Raw genomic sequence first — 21,045 nt, 5'->3', positions numbered from 1 at the left:
AAGCAAGTACATAATCAAGGTTTCAAGTGAAAAAGCTTTGTTTTCCTTGGAAATTTCCTTGCCTTTCTGCAGGACTTAACTCTGTGTGTAAGAGACTCTGAGGTTGATGCGCATGAATATCCATGTGCAAAAAGAGGGCGTCAAGCCATCCAGACAACTGTCTACCTTGTCTGAGAGCTCAACTGTTACATGGAGCATGAGTAGCAGCTTTTGGAAGCAGGCCATGTACTTGGTTTGCCTGCATGCCCTTCTTCTGTGAGAAATTCTTCCATTGCTTTCGCAATCCACGGGAGTAAATTCCTTCAAGATTGCTGGACATCAATCGTCCTGGTTCTTCAGCACATAGTGCTTCATGTAATCTTCCCACCAGACAAGTGTAGGTCTTCTCAACACGGTCCAAACAAGATGGAGCTGAAAAGCATTTGAATTGTCTACTGCAGCAAGGGTGGCAGAATTCTCCAAAGCCCAATTTGTAATCACTTCGTCATCCCTCTTTTAGGAGGTTTAAGCGGCTTCAACAATTGGTTCTGCTCCTCTCATGGCATGAGAGCTGAGTCACGGATCTTTGTAACACTGCTATGACAAATTGGGGATAGAGAATGGCTACTTTGGGGAGAGGGATCCCTCGAAGGGGACTGTTGGTGACGCTCATCCAAATGGCGACTCCCTTACTGCCTTTCCTATTGCTGGGAGCAACTCCAAGGTTGGGAATGACACACTGATTGCCGCTCAACTTGCCACTCAGAGGGACCGAGCTGCTCCGCCTTCTGCTCAAGGTCATCATCCTCCAGCTGGAAATGTTAGGCAATGCTGAAGGCCGAGTTTGGAGCCCATTAGCTCTGTAAATATTGCAGCATGGCTGCCAGAGTCGTCATTTGCTTTGCCTACATGCAGGCTAAAGATGCCAACTGTTTTGTTAGCATATGGATCAAGGCTGCCATCTGATCCCCTGAAGCCATAATTTTAAAGGTGGTAACAGGCAAAAGAGGCTTTCCCAAACCCTACCATGTTCTTGGGATTGTATCCTAATCAGGTAAACAACCCATGCAGGAGGTTGGAAAGAATTTTTTTGCAGATATCCTAGGCTATGATACTAATTGTAGTACTAGTAGGGCTATGAATGTATTAATGGAGATAAATAAATAGCAAAAGACTTCCACAAACACAATTTATACACTAGCAACTAGTCTAGTCTTGTATTAATGGAAATAATATTTACAAAGATTGTTCTCTAATTGTAAAATATTTTTAATGAGTGTAGAAGTAACCCAAGTTGATGGAATAGCCTTGCTTTCACCAAATGTTGGCTAATCTGCGCTTCATGCAGTCTAGGCCCTCTCTTGGCTGCTCAACTGCTGGAGAATATGGCAAGTTGACTGATGAATCATGTGGGGAGGGGATGCGACCTCTTTATAGGTGGAATTCCTTTGGGTTGTGTGCTGGTAGGCTGGTATAGGACTGATTGATTAACTAAAGCCCCGTAATAAGTAATCTATGGCTGGCTAGGCCAATCCTGCTGTCTACCCAACTGCTGCCATTTATTTGATGCACGTGCTGCTTGCTGCTCACAGCCCGATTCTTTGCTACACATGCAGCCTGCCTGACCTGCCCAAAAGTGCCCATGCCTTCTAGTCGACCTACCTGTTGGCATCACACTTTAACAAAAGATGCAATCAAGTGTCTTATTCTTAGTGCGAGAAAAAACCTTTCTTGCACCCATCCTGGTCAAATATAAGGGGCCATGCAAGCAAGCATCTTTTTCTTTTTTTTTTTTTCCGGGAAAAGACATCCTTCTATTAGTTACCAAAAAACAGCCACACGGGCCACCAAGTACAACCTTGTCTCCGTAAAGGAAGTGATAATCAAAATGGAAAAAAGGGGGGGTGGTGCTCTCCTCCCTAGGCTGGCCCCTCTAGGGGGAGGGGGCTACCTCATACAACGGGGAGGAGGGAACAACCAAACCGGTGGTCTATAATGCAAGGTGGGCTCACCACCATTGATAGTGAGAAACGGGCCGTGCCACCAAGTCTGCAGGTAGGCCTCATAGCGCTTCCGCATGAGATCAAAGCCACCCTGGAGTTTCCCCTTGTGTCCAGACTCCACGGAGAGTGTGAATGATGTCGAGCCATATGCTCCGAATGGACTCTGTTGGTGGAGTGTGGGTGCCCTCACTGGCCTTGCTGCAACAACCTCGCTATATATGCCACACAACAATACTGTTGTAAATCTCCCATCGCTGGCAAGAGTCTGGAGTCCAGTGAACTTGTGAGGGGACCGGAATTGAAATTGTGGAGTGTGAGGGCAAAAGGATGAAAGAACGTGATGTGCGAGAGATCAGAGCAAATCAACCCAGCATGAAATGGATGAATGAGTATATGTATAATGGTGAATGTAATCCAATACAAGAGGGCCTCTGTATGAGGCACTGATGAAGCGACTCTGAGTAGTAGACCGGCGATCAAGCAAGGACAAAGTCGGTGCAAGAGGCTCGGTTGGTGACGAAGGCTTGCGTCGAAGTTAGTGGTGGCACTCCGTGTGATGTAAAGGGCTGCGAAGAACGCAAGGTGCTGGGCAGGGCCTGCAAAATGGAAGTCTGATGTTGATGTAGGTACAGGGTGTTGCGCTGACTTGTATGCTGCGCAAGGAGCAAAGTGCCAACAGTTGGATGCTGTGTAGCCGAGCTGGCTGCTTCAGTGGAGTGCTGCTAAGGAGGTAAAGCGGTGATGATATGTTGTGGGGTAGAAACGCTGCTGCTGGATGATGAAGCAGGGGCAAGTGGTGAAATGCTGTGCGGGCAGAGCCGGGGCTGTTGGTTGCGTTGATGATCAATATGATGCATTGATGTTCAACCGGGTGGTTGGAGTGGTGTGTTGCATAGGTTGTAGAGTGCCAATGATATGTGTTGGTTGATGGAAGGAGGGAAAGCTATATATAGTGCTGGCCCCCCCAAAGGACCAAGTCGGTTGGTCCTGTTGGCCAGCCTGAACCTTTTTAGGTCTTTTAATTGGGGGCCTTCTTGGGCAGTTATAGAGGGCCATTTTGGGCCACCTTTTGGGCCTGGTGGTTGTCAGAATGCGCAGCGGAGATGATGACCAAATCTGGAAACACAAGAGCAAACGCAATGCAGAAAAAGCGCAAGAGAGAGAGAGAGAGAGAGATAGAGGCATGTAACTCTGCTCTATATACACAAAGAAGATCCCGAATATGATACACAAATGTGGCAAGGGGCTGTGGGGCCATTTTATATGGCCCCAATGATGCAGTCGGCCTGTAGAAGGGCAGCCGACAGGCCCTGATCCTCCACCACGACCAGCCAAGAAAGCAATTCGGCCAGCTGTCAACAGTTGGGCCTGTGGGGTCGTGGACCTGTACCATCAGTCGGCCAGCTCATGGGCCCTCCTGCCAACACTGGGCATCCACCCAAGCCAAGAAAAATTAGGAAAAATACGGGGAGTGAGGAAAAATGAGAAAACACCTACAAGGGCGGGCACACCCACAACAAAGGCCATGGTGTCAACATAAAGACAGGAGATGACTTCTAACACCCCCTCTCAGCTCCTGGCTGTGAGACCAACCATAGGGAGCTGGGGTGCCGCCTGAGCAAATCCTGAGATAGCGACTTCGTGAAGAGGTCCACCGTACTGTCCTCCGTCGAACAGAACTCTAGCAAGATGTCATCAGCAACAACAAACTGTTCACGAACAAAGTGCCTCTGGATGACCTTGGGTTCCTCCAGCTAGATCAGATGACTTGATTGACCGGTTAGCAGGAGCAAAATATTTCACGAAGATAGATTTACGTACTGGCTATCACCAGATACGTATTCATGAAAGGCATGTCGAAAGAACCGCCTTTCAGACTAGGTATGGCCATTATGAGTTTCTCGTATTACCTTTTGGGTTAACCAATGCTCCAGCCACTTTCTAGCAAATGATGAACGATCTTTTTCGTGAACATTTGGGAAAATTTGTGGTGGTGTTCCTGGATGATATTTTGATATATAGTCGTACTCTTGAGGATCATGTTAGACACCTCAGGATTGTCTTATCTATTTTAAGACAGAATCGACTATATGCTAAGTTTGTTAGAAGTCATCTCCTGTCTTTATCAGACACCAAGGCCTCTGTTGTGGGTGTGCCCGTCCTGTTTAGGTGTTTTATCATTTTTCCTTGCTCCCCGTATTTTTTTTCCATTTTTTCCATGATGTGGGTGGCTGCCACAGGCTGGCAGGAGCCTCTGATGCTGGCCGATTGCACTCATGTGTACCAGGAGCTGGCCGACTTCATCAGGAGGAGTCATGGTATTTTTCTCTGTTGGCCGACTGGATGTGCCCAGTCGTGAGGGCCACTAGTGCTGGCCGACCCCATGATGGGGCCATATAAATATGCCCCATTGCCCCACATTGTACTCATTCAGTTATTTCTCGGGATCTTGTGTATAGAGAAGAGTTATACACGTATCTCTCTCCTCTTGTGCTGTCTATTTTCTGCACTCTACTTGCTCTTGTGGTCTCAAGTTTGGTTATCATTTCCGCTGTGTATTTTCTGCACTCTACTTGCTCTTGTGGTCTCAAGTTTGGTTATCATTTCCGCTGCGTATTTTGACATGGTATCAGAGCCCTAGGCTCTTGATAGATCTTGGGAGTTTTCTGAGCAAGAGGGGGATAGTTACGTTGCTGATTGGTGGACTGTTTGGACTGTTCGGGAAGAGAAGTTGCAAGAGGAAGGCGGGCTAAAGTGCTGGACAGCCACTTGCAGGTTTAGAGTTTTTTTCCCACCCACCCACCCTTTTTAGTTCCCCGCGATGGCAAATTTGTTAGAGATAGCTGAGAAGTATGTGAAGATCCCGACTCTCCCCACGTTCCCCAGTGGACCGTCAGTTGGACGGGAACAATTACGGCATCTGGAAGGTGATGATGGAGTTTGTGTTGGAGTCATATGACCTTGCCGATTTCATCGTTATCGGGGTTCCACGGCCGGAAGCAGAGGAAGGGGAGTTGCTGTCGATGAAGGAGGACCGAGAGGCACATGCACAGATGTGGGATCGTGTCAACGCTAGGGTCCGGTCATTTATTTTCCTCAATTGCACACCACAAGTGATTAATCACGTAAAGCACATGACGCTGGCTAGAGGCATATAGCAGCACCTGGCTTCTCTTTATAACAAGGTGTCACCCATGAAGAGGATCTCCTTGGAAGTGCAGATGCGGGTTATGAGCCCTGCAAAGTCATCGACGATGCGGGAGCACATTAACAAGCTGCAGGCTCTTCAGAAGGAAGTTCTTCAGGCTAGGAAGGAGATATCGTCAGAGGACATGGCCATAACGTTGCTGTCGCACTTGCCCTCTCAGTACTGAGCATTTTACTCGTCTTTGATTACCAGTGGCAGGCTCAGCACCATCACGTGGGAGGAGCTTATGCCCATGGTCTTGGACCAGGAGGAACGATTCATGAACCCTCCTCAGGGTGAAGGTTCGGAGGCCTTAACTGGCCAACGGTCGAAAGGCCGTAACACGGGCAAAGGTAAGGCTTCCTCGGAGAAGTCTTCCGAGAAGAAGTCCGACGGTGACCGCAAGAAACCAAAGGCAGAGAGGACCTGCAATGTGTGGCGAGAAAGGCCACTATTGGAGGAAGTGTTCCAAGCAGAAGACTGAGAAAGGTGAAGATTCCTCAGCAGCAATCATGAAAACTTCGGCTTTTGTGCACCTGGAGGTGATGGACACCGATGTTTCATTTTCTTCAGGCAGGGAGGAGATTGGAGGATTCTCCGCAACAACGGATACTCGGGAGTGGATTCTAGACAATGGTGCTTCCAGGCACATGACTCCTTCCCGTTCAGATTTACAGGATCTTTGCAAGTATTCTGGTCACATTCTTACTGGGGATACATCCACTATCCCAGTTCACAGTGAGGGCAGGTTGGAGATAGTTCTCGATGGCAGAGGAGGGAAGCATTCTATCCAGGTGTTGTATGTTCCGTCACTTGGTTTTCATTTGTTGTCAGTGCATCAGGTTTGCAAGACTGGCGTACGGGTGGAGTTTGATGAGCATTTTGCTCTCCGGGACAAAGCAACAGGCCAGGTGGTTTGGGAAGGCGGAGTAGAGAATGGAGTTTACAAGCTTTCAGCACTCTCTCCCAGGTCCTCTGGTTTGTGATGAGTGGTAGTCTGGTAATGGCCACTTAAGTGTGGATACGCTGCAGGTACAGGCTTTCCGAGTCCAGATGGTGGATAGCTTGCCAGTGGATGGCAGCAGTTGGCAGGAACTCTCCAGTACTGATGTTGGTAGTTCTTGTGGTCGTCAGTCAGAGGAAACTACTTATGCTCTGATGTCTCGTAGTATTCGGGACAAAGAACCTCCTGTAGATGAGGATGTTCTTTCCACGAGGACCTGTCGGAAAGCCAGGTAGCAGGTGGCAGTTGATTACTTGCAGAAGAAGAAGCATACCCCAGGCTTTGTGGTTCCGGATTCAGAGGGGGTGATTGATAGGTTTCAGAAGGCCTTGCATGGTCTTCAGTAGGTTTCCAGGACTTGGTTTTTCACCTTAACAAGTGTTGATCCTTGTGAGCAGTGTGATGCCTCTTTGACTCAGAAGCAGAATGGTTCATTGATCTTGTTGATACTAGATAGACACCAGATTGGATTTATTACCGGATTGCCAAGAACACATAAAGGCCACGATTCTATTTTGGTTGTGGTAGATCGCTTGACAAAAATGGCTAGATTTTTACCGACCCGGAAGACTATCACAGCTACACAATTAGCACGATAGTTGATCGAGCAATTGTTTAGACTGTACGGGTTACCGCAGGACATAGTTAGTAATAGGGACTCTAAGTTTACAAGTGATTTGTGGAAACTTGTTTTTGAGAAGTTGGAAACAACTTTGAATTTGAGTTCCTCAAATCATCCTCAATCTGATGGCCAGACAAAGAGTGAATCAAATTTTGGAGGATATGCTTCGAGCATATGTATCCAAAAGACAGAGTTCGTGGGAGGATTATTTCCTATGTTAGAATTTGCATATAACAGTACTAAGCATACGAGTACAGGTTTTAGTCCTTTCATGCTTATGTATAGGTTTCAACCTAGACCACCTGTTACAGTGGGATTCTCAGGACTTCAGCATGATACAGCACGTAATTTTTTGCAAGATGTGCAAGAAATGTTACAAGTTGCGAAGGAATCTATTAGAAGTGCTCAAGAACGAGACAGATTTTATTCTAATAGACATCGTTTACCCAGAGAGTTCTCTGAAGGAACGATGCTGTATTTGCGAGTTTCGAAAGATTCCGAGACTTTACGGACAGGTCGATCTCCGAAATTATCCCCTAGATACTGTGGACCATTTTGTATTACACGACAGATTGATTTAGTTGCATATGAATTGGATTTGCCTTCTCATGTGAAAGTTCATCCTGTATTTCATATTAGTAGACTTAAGGAAGTACTGGGTGGAACAGACCAGTTAGTTACTCCACAAGAAATCATAGATGTCGAGGATATGACATTTGTTCCACAAACGAACTTGAAAAGATTCTTGGATTTCGTGAAAGAAGATTGCGTAATACACTTATCACGGAATACAAGATCAAGTGGAAGGATCGTGTTGAGGAGGACGCTACATGGGAGACATTGACTACTCTTCAGAGAGATTACCCTGGCTTTTTAGTGAGCTCAGGAGTGAGCTCTTAGAGGAAGGGGAGTATGTCATGTGCACAGTGTGTATCTACCGTGTGCTACACGCACGCAAGACTAGCTTCGAGGTTTGGGGAAGCTTGGAGCTAGGCAGGCTGATTGGCGAGCTGAGTTAGGGATAGACTAATGGGCGGGCACCTAAGTATGGACGGGCGGGTGCCCAAGTGTGGACGCTCGATGACCGGCCAAGAACCTATAAAAGGGTGGCCAAGGTTAGTCATTAGTGATATAGAGTCTCGCGTGATTTGTGAGAGCTCTATGGTCTGGAGCCTGGATCTAGTGCAGACGTGCACCTGCTTCATGCAGCCGAGGCCGGTAGCAGTCTCGAGGCCCGTGAGGGTAGCTTCGTGGCGGTATGGGACGTCATGAGGTAGAGATTGGTCGGTATGTCTATCTAGTTAGCTCAGCTCGTGGCTCGGTGGGGACAACCAAGTCTGTGGGCTTGCCCACGACTGTCGTGGTTGGGAGGTGAGTCAGGCTTGCATCCCCTTCTTGTTTGTTTGTTTGTTTGCAGGTTTCGAGTTTCGTACCAGGAGCGTTCCACGAGGAGATCCGATGGAGATTTGACACTATAAGAAGGACATGTGGTTTGGTACAACCCTTTTATTGTTTGGGAAAGGGTTTGTGGGATCCATGGTAGAGATGGAGAAGACCTTTTCAAGCAGGGAGGTGTCGTAAAGGTGTGTCTTCTCTATCTAATGCTTTGCTGTAATAGCGAGAATTCTTATTTGGAAGTCCTGGGTGAAAGCTTCGAGGGATCCTATTGGTAGAGGATTCTATGAGTTGTAATATGTACTCAAATTTTGATCAAGTAAAGAAATACCGCAAGGAACGCCACTGCGTTTTGGGGCCAATCGGTGTCCTTGTACTATTTGCAGGAGCACTCTAGCTCCCCTTGTTTGTTTCCTTTTCCAGGTTCCCATGGGTGATGAAGTGTTTTGTGTGCGAGTGTTTGTTTCACCGTCCGTCAGATTTCTGAAGGCCGGTTACATGGTTCCACTGCCGAGATATCGTGGACTTTCTAAAGAAGGCGAGCCTGTGGTTGTCACATTAAAAGCTTCAACATGTGGACAGTGAAAAGGAAGTGCAGGAGACAGTGCAGGATTGTGAGTCATTGCCTATATGAGGTGAAGAACAAAAGCTAAAGATGAGGTTCAGGAGAAAAGACACCAAGGACAGGAAGTAGTCAGCGAGGAACAAGAAGCAGCTGAAGTGTTATGGTGTAAAAGATGGGTTGAAGGCTATGGCTTTCGACACTTTGTCATAAATAGTATCTTCATGGAGGCTTCATGGGTTCGGAAGGCAGCTTCTTTCTATGTTTAGCAGTGGTGATCTACTATGCTTCATTGGGACTTTTGCTTACCACTTGGGTGGGGTGCAAGTAGATTTTGGGTGCCTGTGGATGTATCAGATGAGTCTCAGATGGAAGTAGAGGAACTTGATGAGGTTCTTATTCCCGAGCAGATACTGGTACATAAGGAAAGAAAGGTACAAGGTAAAGTTTTCCGTCGCTATCTTGTGAAGTTCAAGAACTGTTCATCGATGGATGCGAAGTGGATGGAGGAGGGTGACTTAGCAGATTCACCTAAGGTATTGCAGCTTTATCTTGATGCCTTTGAGTTCGAGCTGACTCTTGCGACGGCTCATTCAGGTTCAGCAAAGCATGGGTTTAGAGCATTGCCTGATGCTCAAGAGGGGGGTAGCACCTGTCAAAATACGCAGCGGAAATGATAACCAAATCTGAGACCACAAGAGCAAGTAGAGTGTAGAAAATAGACAGCACAAGAGAAGGAGAGAGAGAGGCGTATAACTCTTCTCTATACACAAGATCCCGAGAAAAACTGAATGAATACAATGTGGGGGCTATGGGGCCTATTTATATGGCCCCATGAGTGCAGTCGGCCAGTGCATCATGCCCCACCAGTCCTCACGACTGGGCACATCCGGTGAAGCTTTCCCTTTGCCCTTGTTGTTGTTCTGGCCTTTCGACCGTTGGCCAGTTAAGGCCTCCGAACCTCCGCCGTGAGGAGGGTTCGTGAAACGTTCCTCCTGGTCCAAGACCATGGGCACAAACTCCTGCCAGGTAATGGTGGTGAGCCTGCCACTCGTAATCAAAGAGGAGTAGAAAGCGGAATACTGAGCAGGCAAGTGGGACAGCAAAGTAATGGCCATGTCTTCAGATGATATCTCCTTCCCAGCCTGGAGGACTTCCTGCTGAAGGGCCTGCAGCTTGTTAATGTGCTCCCGCATTGTCGATGACTTTGCAGGGTTCATAACCCGCATCTGCACTTCCAAGGAGATCCTCTTCATGGGTGATTGTCACATGCACTCTGCACTCAGTGCATGGTGACAAGATGGCTCATCATCATCAGTGCAGCATTTGTACAGTATTAGAACCCAGTAGGATGATATTTGTCGTACGCCGTGACCCCATTATACATCCTCAGTCCAGGATAAGTCAGGCACGAGCTACGTAGGTCATTCCTCAGCCTTAGCAGGTCGGTCGGTCGGTCGGTCGGTCAAGTCCCTTAACCCACTTGGAGAGAATCATTCATGCATGTAGAGTCAGTAGAAGCCTTAGGGTTTGCATCAGAAAGCACTCTGCATTCTGCATAATATGCATTCATATGCTTGTGCATCATTTAGAACATCCCATAAGCCTTAGGGAATTTACTAGGATTTATCTGGTATTTTTTTCATATTTTATAGTATTTATTTAGCATTTATTGTCATTTATAAATATAAACTTTATTAAATGACCAGCCAACTTGACCAACCTCCAGTTAGTATAAATAGGCTTGCATAGGGCTTAGTTTCTCATTCAGTCTTCAGTGTGCTAAGAGCTTTCCTCCTCAGCCCTAGGAGTTCCCTTGCCTTCAGCACTAGCCTAGTCTCATCCAGCCCTTGGAGTGCTTGAGTTTGCTTCAGCCAGCCCTGGTTCTCCCAACGCCTGCAGTTCAGCAGTCCCTACAGCCATAGGCGCCTGCATTCAGCATCAGATCAGCCCCTGATTCAGCATACAGTCCTGCGTTTTCTGCATGTGAACCAGCCGCCTACGGTCAGCCTGCGTTTACAGACCAGCAGCAGCCTTAAACATCTGCGTTTCTGTCCAGCAGCAGCATAGCCCTGCGTTTCAGTCCTACAGCCTGCGTTTTCAGTCTTGCATCAGTTCTACAGCAGTACCCCGCCTTTTGTGCATCATCCATACATGCAACAGTCATCTACACAGCATTCATAAGCATTTACAGCATTCTAACATAGCTTAGAACAGTGCACCATCTCCTTTTCTCAGCCTCAGGTGTGCAGCCCTTCCTCATGCCCTTGGGAAGAGTGCATAGGCTCGAGATCAGTTCATCGAGGTGTTTCTACAGCCGTGTACAGTTCAGCCAATCTCCGATCCTCCGAGATCTTGTGTTTGGCTTATCTACAGTCCACAGTCATTCTCTCTAAAGAAATAAAGCAAATACTATCTCGTTATCGGGATAGGGGGCCCTTCAGTGGGTAATTCGGGACCCAATCTGGTGTACAATTCTCATATATCTCTCTCTCATCTCTTTAAAGTTTGAAGTATTGAAATGGATTGCTAAACTCACGAAACTCAGGATACAGAAGACGGTGTGAGCATTTGTGTGACAGGATTTTCCAATACAAAGACTTCCGCTGCATATCACATTGGTATCAGATTCAGATTGTCCACACACAGCAAAACGTGTTTCAGCGTTTCAATGTTTCAAGGCTACCTCGCTGAAGCTCCCGCTCCCCCCCCCCCTCTGCTCGCGCTACTGCCTGCACGCCCTTCCCCCTTCCCGCCTACGCGCCCTTCCTCCCCCGCCTGCCCTCGCGTTTGCGCCCCCCCTCCGCTTGGTTTTCTTGCGCTGAAGCGCCCGCCGCCCCTTGCTCATTGCCTTCGCGCCCCCCTCCCCTCTTCAGCGCCCCGGCCCCCCCTTCGCCAGCCCTCTCTTTCCCCCCACCCCCCCTTTCGCGCTGCTTCCGCCCCCCCCCTAGGGTTCTTTCTTCGCCGCCTTACCCCCCCTCCCCTTCTTTCTGGTTTTTTTTCCACCCCCTGGGTTAAAAAAAAAAAAAAAAAACTTCCGCTCTCCCCTTCCGCCCTTTGTGTGCAGCTCGGTTCTTGCAGGTCTCTCTGCATTCGCTCCGCCTTTGACATAGCTTCAGACTCTGATGGAGGCTCTCCCGTCCCACCTCAGAGGGACTCTTCCGTAGCCCCCTCGCCCGCCCCTGAGGACACCTCCATCAAGCGAGCCTCGCCGCAGAGGTGGAACGCCTCCAGGCACATTCCACCATCTGCGGTATAGTCGGCACTCGCCCTAGCAGACGGGAGATCCGGGATCTTCTCCAGGCTCGCCTTCTTGCAGATGTGGGCAAGATCCTGGACGTTCAGCTACTGGGCCGTGGTCACTACCAGATCGAGTTCGAGACAGCCCAGAGCGTGGCCCAGGTCCTAGCCATGAGTCCCCTTGACATCAGGGGCGCTCGGGCATTCTTCAGACCCTGGCAGCATGGCTTTGACCCAGCAGCGGCTGAGCAAGGAGAGCGCCTTTTCCATGTCACAGTTTGCTTCCGTGGACTCCGCCGCGAGTACCTTCCGCTCCTTTCGAGGCTAGGAGCATTGGTGGGCTCGGTGCTTGAGACTGGCCCCACAGCAGCTTCAGTGGTGGCTAGAGCAGCTGGGCTACCTTCGGTCAGGGTTTTGGTTCCTGACATCTTCTCCCTTCCGTAGGTCATTCAGCTACCTAGGATAGGGGGGGATGGATTGATCAGAGAGTGGAGTTCTCGGGGCTCCCGAGCCAGTGCTTTATCTGCAGGCAGGTCGGCCACCTGGCCAAGGCGTGCCCTCGCAGGAGACCCCGACCTTCACTGCAGCAGCAGGCCCCTGATGGCCCGCCCACAGATACGGCTCGGCAGGCAGCCTCCGGGACACCTGCTCAGCCCACAGAGACCTCGGAGTGGCAGCCTGGACAGGGGCGCCGTCGAGGGAGACAGCCACAGCAGCACGCCCAGAGACCGATGCAGCAGTAGCCATAGTCTCAGCATCACTGGGTTCCCGTGAGGAACAGCTTTGCTCCCCTCCAGGAGGAGACCCCAGCGTCGATTGAGGACCAGGAGATGCCAGCATCCCCTCCTTCGCCCCCACCCCCCCCACCCCTGTCCCCCCCTCCCGCCTCGCTTCCACCTTCGCCTCCTCCCGTTCCCGCTCCGGTTTCGACAGCGGCTCCTTCTCCACCCCCTTATCCCCCCCCTTATCCCCCCCCCCCCCCCCTTCGCCCCGGCTCCCCGGGAGGCCCTGGCAGTCCCCTGGTGCTCACCTGCAGTCCGGAGGACATTGAGCACCGACCTTGCTCGAGCACTGCAGAGGAGACTTACCATGCCGATTCGGGCTTCACGGATATCCTCTATCCGCAGTCGGTTGAGTCGTCTCGACACTCGAAAGCGCTCGGAGGCTTTTGATTACTCCTTCACACGGCTTTTTGGAGCAGAGGGCCCCCATGAGCCAGCACCCATCAGAGTTCATGTAGTGATACCTCCGGCCCGCGGGGAGGAGGCACTTGATTCAGCGGTGGCCTTCTCATTCCCTCTCTGTGGCCCTCGCGACCGGGAGTGGACTCTGGAGCTCGCCCTTAGCACTTTGAAGACTCAGGCAGTTGAGTTTTCTCACCATGTGAGCGATCTGGAGGTGACAGATGTGATAGGCCGACTATGGGAGTTGGCACATTTTTTCTTTGATCCCGGGAGTGTGGATGCCTCAGGGATTCGACATTTGGTCGTTCGCATAGTGGCAGACTTTGCACGCGACTCTGGATATGTATGCATTCACGAGGTTGCTCTGTCTGAGCGGGAGGCAGTCGCCATGGGACACAGCCCCACTGGCACCTGATCCGAGATTCTTGCAGCACACCGGGTGGGCAGATTCGTAGCCGCTCGGATGGGGACTATTCTCCATCCAAGCTGCTTGCGAAGGCCCGCCGTACGGCTGAGACAGCATCCACCTCAGCAGGTCATCCATGAGGATCATCTCATGGAATGTACAGGGCCTTGGTGGCGCACACTATATACGTTATCGTGGTTGCTTGAGGCAAGAGCTTCAGAGATGCCTGGTTGGGGGCAGTATTGATATTTTGATGATGCAAGAGCACCATTTGGGTGAGAGCAAGATCCGGAGATACGGCTCGGTGATGCCTGGTAGATGGGGCACCTTTTGGTCTGCAGGGTTTGGCCCCTTGGGTGGGCAGGGAGGAGTATGCATGGTCATTGCGGATGTATGGCGGTAGGCCATTGTGGATCGCGGGATCATTGTGCCTGGTAGAGCACAGTATGTCATTCTGAGGACGCATGATGAGCTATTTGGCGTGCTCAATGTCTATGCGCCCAACCATGCTAGTGCCAGAGCAGAGTTCTGGATCGAGGTTACGGATGCATTGCCAGAGGCCGCACATTGGTGTGTCGGGGGAGACTTCAACATGCTTGAGGACCCGGCCGATAGGGTGGGAGGCAGTCATGTTACAGTGCACAGCACGGAGCTTGCAGCTTGGGAGCGATTTTGCATGACAATGAGGATCACTGATGCATGGCAGCATGAGGCCTTCTCCCGCTCTCAGGACAGTCTTAGTTTCTCTCGGTCGGATCGTCGGTAGGGAGGGACTAATCTATCATGGATTGATCGCTTCTATGTGGGCGACAGGTTAGGGGAGCGAGAGAGCTCTGTTGGCATTCTCGGTGGCACCGCTTTTTCAGATCATGCGCTAGCTATTTTGACACTTGAGGAGAGGACAAGGGAGACCAGCTTGCAGTTGAGGATCCTAGAGAGGGTACTTACAGATCCTAGTCTCGCTGAGGACATTGAGAGGATATGGCATGATAGTCAGAGCTCTGACCAGGATGCAGCAGGCCAGTGTGCCCAGGGACTCATCGAGCTCAGCTCTTTTTCGCACGCTGCAGCCTTGACACGGCTGGGAGAGACTCGCGAGCGGGAGCGTCAGTTGAGACGTAGCCTTGCTTCGCTTTAGCGCCTTCAGGAGCAGCAGCCTACATGTGAGTGGGTGGCGTCCCAGCTGAGCCAGGCACGCCAAGAGGTTAGAGAGGCAGAGGAGCAGAGACATGAGTTTTACTATCGTCGCCAGGCCTCTTAGTGGACGTAGCTTGGTGATAGAGTGACTGGGGAGTTTTTTGAGATTACTGGACCCCGCCATGCTCGAGCAGGAGTCCGCCAGCTTGGGAGGCCGGACGGATCGGTAGCCATTGAGCTCGGGGAGATCAGAGCCATTGCCACTGAGTTCTATAGAGACCTGCTTTCAGCGGAGCTAGCCACTGAGGCTCGGGATGCTTGCAGACAGACTGTGTGGGCCCATGTGCAGAGGAGGGTCACAGATCGTATGCGTAGAGTTCTGGGTGAGCCTCTTTCAGAGGTTGAGCTTGCTGAGGCCTTGAGGGCCCTTCCGCGCCATAGTTGCCCTGGGGAGGACGGATTGACGCCTGCCTTTTTTATGCGCTATTGGGACCTTTTGGGGCCAGGCCTCCGCAGGGGCTTTCAGTATGTTTTGGACACTGGGGTGATGCCACAGAGCTTTTCAGAGAGCTTGATCTTTCTTATCCCCAAGGGGGAGGGAGTATCAGATGATATTCGACATTGGAGACCTATTACGATCCTCAATATTGTCTACAAGGTCTTAGCAAAGGCCTTGAGTTTGAGGATCCAGCCCTTTCTGGGGGAGTTGATTCATGCTACCCAGACAGGATTCGTCAAGGAGCGTAGTATCCTTGACAACATTTTCACCTTCTGGGAGGCGACGACCCGAGCTAGATTTCTCGGTGAGGACTTGGTCGTGATGCTTCTCGATTTTGAGAAGGCATACGACAGAGTCTATTGGGGTTTCTTAGAGGGCACTATGCTATGACAATTTGAAAAACCACAATTACACTTCAAACATGAAATAAAGATTCATATGACATAGATTTAAATAAAGGTTTAAAATTCAGTTTTCAACCTGTCATGTTGTGCGTCACTCCATCCAAACACTTCCTCTTTGTTGCGGTAGTTTGCAAGCTGATCCTTCACCTTGCGTCTTTCCTCTGGAGTACCAACCAACCTTTGCAAAGTGGCATTCTAACCACGTACCACCTCACCGTTTGCTTGCTGCTGTCTCCCCTTGTGTTGAAACTCTGGATCAAGCACATAGGCAGCTGTATGTAGTGGAGAATCATATTGGTTCCATCTACTCATTGCAAGATTCTCCAACTCTTGTCTTCTATTTGCATCGATCTCTATCAAACGGATGTTCTCAACCATCCGATCCATGGCCTCATAAATCTTCCCAATGTAAGGCACATCTCCATCCACATGCTTCAAAACCTTAACAATCGGCCAACATAACTTTAGGAGATGCTCTACAGAAGGCCAAAACTCATCGTGTGTAATAGTAGCATAGCAAAGCTACCCAAGTACTTGCCTATGAGTAGGCCACGACTCCCGATCAAGGCATGCCATCATCTGCTTTAGGGCTGGTCTCACATGAAAGAGACGACGAAGCATCATGAAACTGTATGCAAAGCGGGTGTCAGAGTACTTCAATAACTCTTTCTTTGCAAACTTGCGATATAATGCAAGAGAGTAATAGTGGCGGGCTATGAAAGAAACCTCCTCTTTGCTTGTGTCAATGGTGGCCTTCACCCAATGCAACTTTCCAATGTCTTTAAGCAAGTTATTGAGACAATGTGCCATGCATGGACTCCATGTAATGTGTGGGTACCTCTGCTCCAATAGGCCCCTGCTGCCCTGTTGGTACTCTCACCATTTGAAACAAATTGAACCACATTTTGTGGACCCACATACTCAACAACCTCACTCCATAACTCACATAGCCCAAGAGCAGTTTTTTGTCTCACCCCAGCTTTTGTAAAATTTATGTAGAGTGGATTCCCTCTACATGCTGCAAGAACGCCTTCTAATGAATGGCTGCGTATATCACTCCACCCATCAGCCATTAAAGAGACCCCATACGTGCTCCATTTCTCCTTTACAGGTGCAATGGCTTCATTGATGGATGTTATCTCATTCCCAAGCAATCTCTCCCTCAAGGCATCATAAGAGGGTGGAGTGTATGCACCACCAAATGCTGCAATTTCAGCCACCATCTCTTTGAAGAATGGTGAGCGGGCAACATTAAAAGAGATCCCACAAGAGTAGAAAAAACGTGCTATAGCAATATCAACCTGTGCCTTTCTTTGTGGATGCCATGCTGTGTGTAGAGTGGACTGCCTAGCCTTTCCTTTGGGAGGAGCATGTGTAGGCATATCAAATGAGCTTCCACCACTCCCAAGAGACGATGTAGTATGCAAAGAAGTGGGTGGATGGCCAGATGTAGCACTTACAGGAGTTCCATGAGAAGTTGAATGCTGAGTTGGAGCTCTTATTGTATGCTCCTTGCGCCGAGTATTTGGTGGAGGGGGAAGAAGTGAAGCTTCGTGTTCCATTCTTTGTGCATCTACTGGAGCAATCTTCTTGCATTTACCTATGCCAAACCCTGGCAAGGCAAGCAAATGGGCTTCAACCCACTTTGGACAGGCACCTCTTTCCAGACCACAATATCGGCAACAAAATCTTCTTGCCCCACCTCTCTTGGAGTCATATTTATTAACAATGTCCACGTGTTGCCACCAATAGTCACTCTGGGTGACATCCTTCTCATTCTCTCTCTCAAGATGTGTCTGCCTAGATGCCATGAATGATGAGTGACAAAGAAATGCCTGCAAGAATGGAGATGGAAAAGAAAAGGGCAAACACAAGAATGGGCACAATGTGTAGTGTGTAGCAAATTGCAAGAAAGGAAGAGGGAAACTTGTGCCTTTCTCTGTAGAGGGAATGGAAGAAAGAAAGGAAAGAAATGGATTGCTAGTAGCTACAGAAACTTCAAAGTTCAAAGAGAGAATCGACACTGGACAGGCTATGCACTGCTATGCGCAACCAGGTGGAAAAATGAGGATTTCTTTTTGCTATTTTTTATCTCCACATGTGAGCGCCAGGCTCGATAATGATTTGGGGTTTTTTTTAAAAATCTTTGAAGATTGAAGTGCTCACCGTTCGAAGGGTGTTTTTAAAAATCATTCGAAGGGCTTTTTTTAATCCACCCCTGGCCCTACCCTCGATAAAGATTTAGGGCTTTTTTTTATTCTTTGATTTGCCCGTCCAGTCCTTTTTTGCTCATTATCGTTGGGCGTCGGGGATCACATCGTCCAGGTGCTGTTTTTTTTTTGGGCTTGCCTGCCACGTGGCTTGAGACCCACGAAACGACTCATTAATGGCCTAGGAAATGTTCCTCTCCAGCCAGAAACGCCGAAAACTCGCCATTTCCGGTGGACGAAAACGTTTCTGCAAGTGAAACGCGTTTCTGTCCCAGCATTGCACGAAACGACGTTTCCTCTCTCCAAAATGGGCGTTTCCAGCGTTTCTCGTAACTATGATAGAAACATGGAGGGAAGAGGATGGTGGGGTCCAGGATGGCTGGTACCCATATCCGAAGGGTAGAGGGTTAGGTGTCACTCTAGAATAACCACTGGTACTCGGCACAGGTGAAGGACCTGGCGAGGGTATTCCATAAGATGGGATATAAGGTTGGCACTCGGCGCAGGTGGAACGCTTGGTTGAGGCACAAATCCTTGGATAGGCACATGAGCTGGTACGGGTGTAGTGTCTGTGATGGGTTGGTAAACTACTTGATACCCCAGAATGTTGGGTGGCGACACAGTGCCGGTGGGCATAGTGCCGAGAGATCCCTATGTTGGGTTATGCAGGTAAGCTGATGAAGATGCAACCATGGACACTCCAGTATTGTAGATACCAGATACACCTCAAAAAGAGCACATGCCAACCTGTTTCTTGAAAGACAAAATGACACCCCGAACAGCAAGGAAATCTACTTGGCTCCAAGTATAGAATTATGAGTCTGCGGGAAACACCGCTCCCGTCATCTCCCAACAGTAGATTGGCAGAGGGATCTTGCCATGTCCACTCTCTTGGATCCCTCTGAAGGTGTGTGAGCGAGTGGCCCTTCCATAACCGTAACCGCCAAAATCCCTCTCTGGCTTGGCCGGTGGAGGGTTGATGTGCCAGCGATGCTCGTGGAAACGAATCACTCGTTCTCTCTACAGAGTACATCTGTTGAGATCCTTGGAAGGGGGCTCTCCTCTGACGATTCTGCCATGAGGTCCGATAGACTCTAGAGTAAGTGAGGAGGCCTAAACTCCCATTTGTAGCATGGATTGCTAAAGGTATGTCATGTTGGTAACACTCCCAGCCACTGTGTAAGCCCAGGGGGGCGTGGTGTGATAGACTCAACCACATGTCCAAGAGATAAAGATATAGAGAGAGTGTTAGAAGTCATCTCTTGTCTTTACTGAGACACCAGGACCTTTGTTGTGGGTGTGCCCGCCCTTGTAGGTGGTGTTCTCATTTTTCCCTACTCTCCGTATTTTTCCCCCATTTTTTTCATTTTTTCTATGGCTTGGGTGGCAGCCTTGAGGTGGCTGGATGTCTTTATCTTGGCCGACTGTACTTGCAGAACCCGACTTCAGTTCTGGTGTTAGCCGACTGTGGTACAGGTCGTGGTCACCCTGATGATGCTGGCCGATTGTTCATTTCTGGCCGACTGGGTGTCTTTATGCAGGTCGTGGAGTATTTGGTCCTGTTGGCTGCCTATGAACAGGCCGACTGTTGTTTGGGGGCTATATAAAATGGCCCCACAGCCCCTTGCCATCATTGTATTATTATATTCGGGATCTTCTTTGTGTATATAGAGCAGAGTTACAGGCCTCTACCTCTCTCCCTCTCTTGTGTTGTTTTTCTGCATTGCGTTTGCTCGTGTTCCCTGATTTGGTCATCAAGGCTCGTGATAGTTCTTGGGAGTTGTGTGAGCAAGAGGGGGATTGTTGCGTTGCTGATTGGTGGACTGTTTTGGACTGATCGGGAAGAGGAGAAGCAAGAGGACGGCGGGCTGATTTGCTGGATAGCCACTTGCAGGTGTAAGTTCTTCTTTGTTCCCACCCACCCACCCTTTTTCAGATTACATCCCCACAATGGCAGATTTGTTAGAGATGGCTGAGAGGCATGTGAAGATCCCTACACTCCCCACGTTCCCAGTGGACCGTCAGCTTGATGGGAACAACTACGGCATATGGAAGGTTATGATGAAATCTGTTTTGGAGTCTTACGACCTTGCTGATTTCATTGTTGTTGGGGTTCCACGGCCGGAAGTAGAGGAAGGGGAGTTACCGTCAACCCGAAAGGACTGGGGGGACCAACGATGCCTCCCCTCGGTTCCAGCACAGCTTCTCATCAAGGCGGAGGGGGGACGTCCAGCCCTTAGGATTCAAGGAACCAAGATTTTCCTCTCAACCCACGAGACCGGTTCACACGGGCTGCACTTACCTAGGAGAAGCTACTTAACCCAAAGTTCGCTGATGACACATCAACATACCTATCAAGAAATGTGGGGAATCTCCAGAGATTTGCTGATGCAATCAAGATCTTTTGCCGCGATCAACTGGCACAAGTCGTGTGGTTTTTGGATTGGTTCATCGCCTACCCAGCTTCGACCGAGCGCCTTCGACAGCCCTTGATATGGAACCCTCTAATTCGGTTACTGAGTGGTCACAAGCTCGGGTGCCCGTCCACATGTATCGTAGGGAGCTCTGAGCATGGCCCAACGCAATCCCTCAAAGAGTGGTAGCTTCCCCTGGAGGCCCAGACGAAGAGCCTCGTTGGGATACGAGGCAAGGACAAACTTAGCCTCAACATTGATTCTTCCATCCCCCCAAAGTGGCTTACCTCGATCCCGTATCCCCCTCCCCCACGGTGTGTAACTATTTGGCCCTCCTAGCTCTATTTCACATGATGAAATCCATGCCTGGACACCATACAGGTGGAAGAAGACATGGGGACAAGGTTCGTAAGATTGGTTAAGCTTTTGGCAAAAAGCAGAGCTCTCTTCAAGTATAAAAGAAGCATGAGCCTCTCTTGAGCATCAAGTTGAAGAAGAACCTCTTCATCGCGTTGCCATCTTCGTTGAAGCGTGGAGATTATCTTCTTCATCATCATCTATGAACCAAATCATGGAGTTTTTTTCATCGTTGCCCGTTGATTTTAAAGCGCCTTCATCAACTGCAGTGCCACGCCATCATCTTTCCATACGATTGTACGGATCTGTACAGTCATATGAACTGTACAGACAGAAAATTTCAAAAACCCTAAAAATTTCAAAAACCCTAAAAGCTGCTTTTTGGAGGTTTTTATCGCTCGAAAACCATTCAAACAAGTTTTATATCAGTTTTCTTGTGAGAA

General features: G+C 49.3%; 1 protein-coding gene across 4 annotated transcripts in view; it reads left to right on the top strand.

The window, feature by feature from the left end:
• LOC147626456 (Peroxisomal membrane 22 kDa (Mpv17/PMP22) family protein) overlaps nucleotides 1–21,045 on the top strand; it is a 49,709-nt gene that overhangs the window by 1,235 nt on the left and 27,429 nt on the right. The window lies entirely within an intron of this gene.

Source organism: Cibotium barometz, chromosome 22 (genome assembly GCF_041138505.1).
Source record: "Cibotium barometz isolate CiBa-2024 chromosome 22, ASM4113850v1, whole genome shotgun sequence".
Taxonomy (NCBI): Eukaryota; Viridiplantae; Streptophyta; class Polypodiopsida; order Cyatheales; family Cibotiaceae; genus Cibotium; species Cibotium barometz.
This window is presented reverse-complemented; position numbering and strand designations above follow the sequence as displayed.